This window comes from Herpailurus yagouaroundi, unplaced genomic scaffold (assembly GCF_014898765.1).
Source record: "Herpailurus yagouaroundi ecotype Mexico unplaced genomic scaffold, PumYag 117759, whole genome shotgun sequence".
Taxonomy (NCBI): Eukaryota; Metazoa; Chordata; class Mammalia; order Carnivora; family Felidae; genus Herpailurus; species Herpailurus yagouaroundi.
The window spans coordinates 1-5,635 of record NW_024421860.1 but is presented as its reverse complement, the minus strand read 5'-3'; the positions used below and the strand labels follow the sequence as shown (position 1 = coordinate 5,635).

At 47.5% G+C, this 5,635-nt stretch overlaps 1 long non-coding RNA gene across 1 annotated transcript; it reads left to right on the top strand.

Moving 5' to 3' along the window:
* The first annotated feature begins 6 nt into the window (after positions 1-6).
* Positions 7-3,156, top strand: LOC121026498 (uncharacterized). Its single transcript, XR_005788374.1, has 2 exons — positions 7-145; positions 3,036-3,156. It is a non-coding gene; the product is annotated as an uncharacterized LOC121026498 (long non-coding RNA).
* Positions 3,157-5,635: the final 2,479 nt, after the last annotated feature.

Here is a 5,635-nt window from a genome sequence, read left to right as displayed (position 1 = left end):
CCCTTGCCGCTTGGCTTTGACTTACGACTCTGGTGGACTTTTGTGGGAGGTTTCGGAACTTCGGGCATTACATTTGGAGGTCCCACCGAGATCTCCCCCGAGCCCACCAGACTTCTGGTCAACGGGTCATATCTGATTCCGATCGGTAAGTAAGCCGGCTCTAAAGTTCTTCCTTTTCTCTCTGATCTGTGTTTCTTCTCTGGAGAACCGGTTCTGTCTGGAAGCTGGTGTGACCCTGGTGGACGCGCTATAGGGCACCCGGCTGGGGTCAGTTGGAGACGTCCACTGACATCTGGGGGCCTTCTTGGCCCATCAGGGGACCTCCTTGGTCCATCGGGGGGCCTTTTTGGCCCATCAGGATTCTTTTCTGTGGGCTGCTTACGCCCAACGCGCCTGCGAGCTGAATACTTTCATTTTCTCTATGAACTTCCAGAGTGCTAAGAAATATCTCTAGGTGTCTAAAAAAAAAAAAAACAAAACAAAAAAACAAACCAGGTATGCCAATTGTTACCTGTATTTTGATGTGATGTGTGTCTGTGTGTCTGTCTGTTCAATCGACTGGAATGATTGTTGGGAGTCAGGGGCACGCACCTGACTTACCCTATGTGTAGTCCCACGGCATAAGCTACGGGATTCGAGTGGGCTCTAACCCGACTTCCGCGGTGATCCTCATACGGCTTAAGGCGGTCAAAATTTATTTTGATCCAAGCAGGGGGTTTATACCTGCCCGCCCATGCTAAGAGGCACCTAAGTTTCCGAGAGGGACGCGGACGGACGAGTACGCGAGTGCTTCTATGTCAGTCTAAATGTATTGTCACCCCTGGGCCCTTATAATCACCGCCGTCCTAGCCGTCCTAGCCATAACCCTTTCTGTTGGATTGGCTGAGACGGCACCAGAAAGTTGGAACCGCTGCGAAAGATTCCTATTAGTTCTTGTTTTTCTTTCATGGGTCGGATGTTTTGTTGGAATTAAGTGTTTTCTCGGCTGATCAGAATTAATTATTCCATCCTTTGTTCCTCTCTCCTCCTTCCTCAGCTCCCTGCGGCTTTCCCTCCCGCCCCCTGGCCAGCAGCGCCCCCTTCTCTTCTCCTCTTCCTCAGAATCATAACATGGGCCAAACGCAGAGTACCCCTCTCTCCCTCCTTCTAGCCAACTTCCGGGACGTAAAAGCTAGAGGACACAACTTAAGCCTAGATATTCGCAAAAGGAAGTTGATTACCTATTGCCGCTCTGAATGGCCCACCTTTGGAGTCAATTGGCCTACAGAGGGAACCTTCTGCCTCCCTGTGGTCCTTAAAGTAAAATCAAAAATTTTCCTACCAGGGAAAGAAGGTCATACGGATCAGATTCCCTATATTTTGGTGTGGCAAGATTTAGTAGAAAACCCACCTCCCTGGATGGTCTCTTTCTTAACAACAGGGCCGTCAAAATTCTAGCGGCTAAACCTATCAACCCTCCCAAGCCGTCAGCCCCAACTGCACCCCGTTCTCCCCGACAGCCAAGATCTACTTTCCCTTGACCCTCCCCCTTACCAGGTTCCTCCTCTTGTTCCGCAAGCTGCCCCTATCCCTGCTGCACCGGCAGAGCCTCCCATAGCCCAGCCGATAGAAGAACTAGAAAATAGGGAGGCTCAACCCGCGCCCATGCCTAATGAAGGCGCAATCCAAGGGCTGGCTGGGCGCACCCGTGGCCGGACCCCACGTGAGCCAGGATTCCGCCTCCCTGACTCTACCATAGCTTTACCCTTACGGGAAATAGGGCCTCCCGATGATACGGGGAACCCCCGACTTCAATACTGGCCCTTCTCTACCAGTGACCTATATAACTGGAAAACTCAGAATGCCCGATTCTCTGACAACCCTAAAGATTTAATAAGTCTCTTAGCGTTATGTTCACCCATCAACCCACCTGGGATGATTGTCAGCAGCTCCTCCGAATCCTGTTCACCACCGAGGAGCGAGAAAGAATTCAATTGGAAGCAAGAAAGCTGGTTCCTGGAGATGACGGCCAACCCACTGCTAACCTTGATCTCATTAATGCAGCTTTTCCCTTGGCCCGACCCCCACAGGATGGCTGGGACTACAACATGGCAGAAGGTAGGGGACGGCTGCGCATTTATTGCCAGACTCTAATGGCGGGTCTCCGGGCTGCTGCACGCAAGCCCACTAATTTGGCAAAAGTGTATTCAGTAATACAAGGTAAGACAGAGAGCCCTGCCGCTTATTTAGAAAGATTAATGGAAACCTTTAGACAATATACCCCCATGAACCCCGAGGCCCCCGAAAATCAAGCTGCTGTTGTAATGGCCTTTGTAAATCAGGCAGCCACTGATATTAAAAAGAAACTCCAGAAACTAGAGGACCTGGAGGGAAAACAGATTCAGGACTTAACTCCGCATTGCCCAGCATGTCTATAATAATAGAGAGACTCCAGAATACAGGCAACTTAAAGCCACCAACCACGGAAAAAACCCTGGCTCCAGAACCCATGGAACCAGGCCGGGAGCCTATTGGGAAGTAGACTTCACCGAGGTAAAGCCTGGAAAATATGGATACAAATATTTGTTAGTGTTTATAGATACCTTTTCAGGATGGACAGAGGCCTTCCCCACCAAGCATGAGACGGCACAGGTAGTAGCAAAGAAAATGTTGGAAGACATCATGCCCAGGTACGGATTCCGTACCCTAATAGGATCAGATAACGGACCAGCATTCGTTTCAAAGGTAATACAAGGGATAGAGCAGTTTATTGGGGCCGATTGGAAACTACATTGTGCATATAGACCCCAAAGCTCAGGGCAGGTAGAAAGAATGAATAGAACCCTAAAAGAGACCCTAACCAAATTGACCATGGAGACTGGCGCTAACTGGGTAGTCTTACTCCCCTACGCTCTGTTCAGGGTGCGGAACTCCCCTTACAAACTAGGATTAACCCCCTTTGAAATCATGTATGGAGTGCCCCCCCCTATAATTCCCAACCTACAGTCTAATGTGTTAACTGAATTTGATGATCATAAACTTCTTATTTCCCTGAGGGAACTCCAGCGCACCCACCAGGAAGTTTGGCCCAGATTGAGAGCCATTTATGAGAACGGGCCCCCTCCCGAGCCGCGTCACTACCGACCCGGGGATTGGGTATACGTGCGGAGACACAAGCAAGAGACCCTCCAACCACGGTGGAAAGGACCCTACATTGTGATCCTAACCACACCCACTGCTCTCAAGGTCGACGGGATTGCTACCTGGATCCATTACACCCATGCCCGACCAGCTGATCCCTTTGCGGTTCGAGAAGACTTCGTGCTGGAAGCCAACACCACCTGGACGGTTGACCAGAGTAAGACCCACCCTTCAAAATTGACTCTGCGTCGAAAACTGACCTCGAAAACCAGCTGAGACCAAAGGCCTAGGTGTCCCATACCAAGACTGTTGCAGCAGCTCCGGACCCACCATGATCGGAGGAACACTCATTAGCGTGCTCCTGCTCACCTCCTACGGACTGATAAGTATTGCTAGCAACCCCCATACACCCTATACTTTAACTTGGGAGATTTCTAATTTAGAAACCCATGAAGTCTATAATACTACTACAGTAGACGATACTCCCCTAAATACCTGGTGGCCAGATTTATATTTCAATTTAGAAAAAGTTAGTCCATTAGAAGATATGGAAGGAGGTGATTGGAGGCGGGCACAAAGGAGGGTGTCAATAAGTAGAAATGGATTTTATGCATGCCCGGGATTTAGGACGGGGGCAATGAGGCGCACATGTGGAGGAATCGAAACCCTCTACTGCGCAGCCTGGAGTTGTGTCACCACCAATGATGGGGAATGGAAATGGAAAGTAAAACCCCAATTTATTGAAATGTCCTATGTCCAACCATGTACTCACACCAGGTATAATACAAACTGTAACCTTATTCGTGTAAAATTTACAGAGGAAGGAAAAAAGGACGGGCGATGGGTCTCAGGACTCACTTGGGGACTCTACCTCTATCAATATCCCCTCTTTGGGACTGTCATTCAAATAAAATTAAAAATCAAACCCAAAGCTTCCCCAACACTAATAGGGCCAAACCAGTCAGTATGGCCCCCAAGTAAGCCTAATACTACTCCGCAGTCCACAAATAAGGGTACTAATCCTCCGGCCACTCAGGTGGTCAATGTAACCAGGACTACTCCAAGAAAACCCCAAGAAATTTAAATCCCATTCAAAGATGACCCCTTATGGGTAATGATAAATACCACTTATAAGGCCTTAAACCATACTAAACCCAACGAGACAGAAGCTTGTTGGCTGTGCTACTCCATAAAACCTCCATTTTACGAAGCAGTAGCAATAGTAGGAAATTATAGCACTGCAAACAACTCAGATGCTTGCAGTTGGGGACAGAGAAGACCCGGCCTCACACTACCGGTGCTTACGGGAAATGGGACATGTATAGGAACAGTGCCAACAAGATATAGCCACTTATGCAAAGTAACAGGAATATATTCAATACTTCAGAAAACTGGATTATTCCACCAAATAACTCATGGTGGCTTTGTTCTCATGCAGGATTAACCCCTTGCCTCTATAAAAATATGTTTAATCAGTCAGAATTCTGTGTAATGGTAATTGTGTTCCCAAAAATCATATACCACACAACTGAGTATGTAGACCAGATGTGGATAGCACCCAAAAGAGTAACTAAGAGAGAACTCATTACTGCAGGAGCTCTAACTCTAGCCACCATATTCGGACTCGGGGCCATCGGAACAGGGACAGGGATCTCAGCCTTAACTATATAAAATAAGGGATTTAGTATACTTAGAGAAGCAGTTGACAAAGATATAGAAAGAATTGAAACTGCCATCACTTCGCTTGAAAAGTCCCTAACCTCCCTCTCGGAAGTAGTTTTACAAAACAGGAGAGGATTAGACCTGCTGTTCCTACAGCAAGGTGGTCTCTGTGCAGCACTAGGAGAAGAGTGTTGCTTCTATGCTGATCACACAGGAATAGTAAGAGATTCTATGGCCAAGGTCCGAGAAGGCCTAAATAAACGAAAAAAGGAAAGAGAACAGGAGGCTGGATGGTTTGAATCCTGGTTCAGTGTGTCCCCATGGTTAACTACCCTGCTCTCAGCTTTACTCGGGCCCCTAGCCATCCTACTTCTCCCTCTCACATTAGGCCCCTGCATCATAAACAAAATTATTAATTTTGTCCAAGACAGGTTCAATGCTGTACAATTAATGGTCTTACGAATTCAGTACCTACCGCTCGAGACATTACAAACAGAGGCTTAAAAGACCCAAGATTGGCTCTTTAGGCACAAGAAAAAGGGGGGAATGAAAAGAACAATCCAAATGACAGCCCTGCCTTAGTTTAAAGCTAGGTTCTCTTTTCTGCTTATTATGGATCTTTGATAAGAAATACAATTGCTGAGAAGTCTGTTTTGCTTGCTGTTTGCTATGAGCATTGTGAGGCCTTTCCTGAATGTAACCCGCTGTGTAGTAGAATGGGTTGTAAACCTTCCTAAATGTAGTCTGATAGGTAATGGAATGAGTAATTGTACATAAACTAACCGGCATTTCTCGCTTCTGTAAACCTGCTTGCTTAAGCACATTCCCCACCTACCCTACCCTCTTCCCCCTT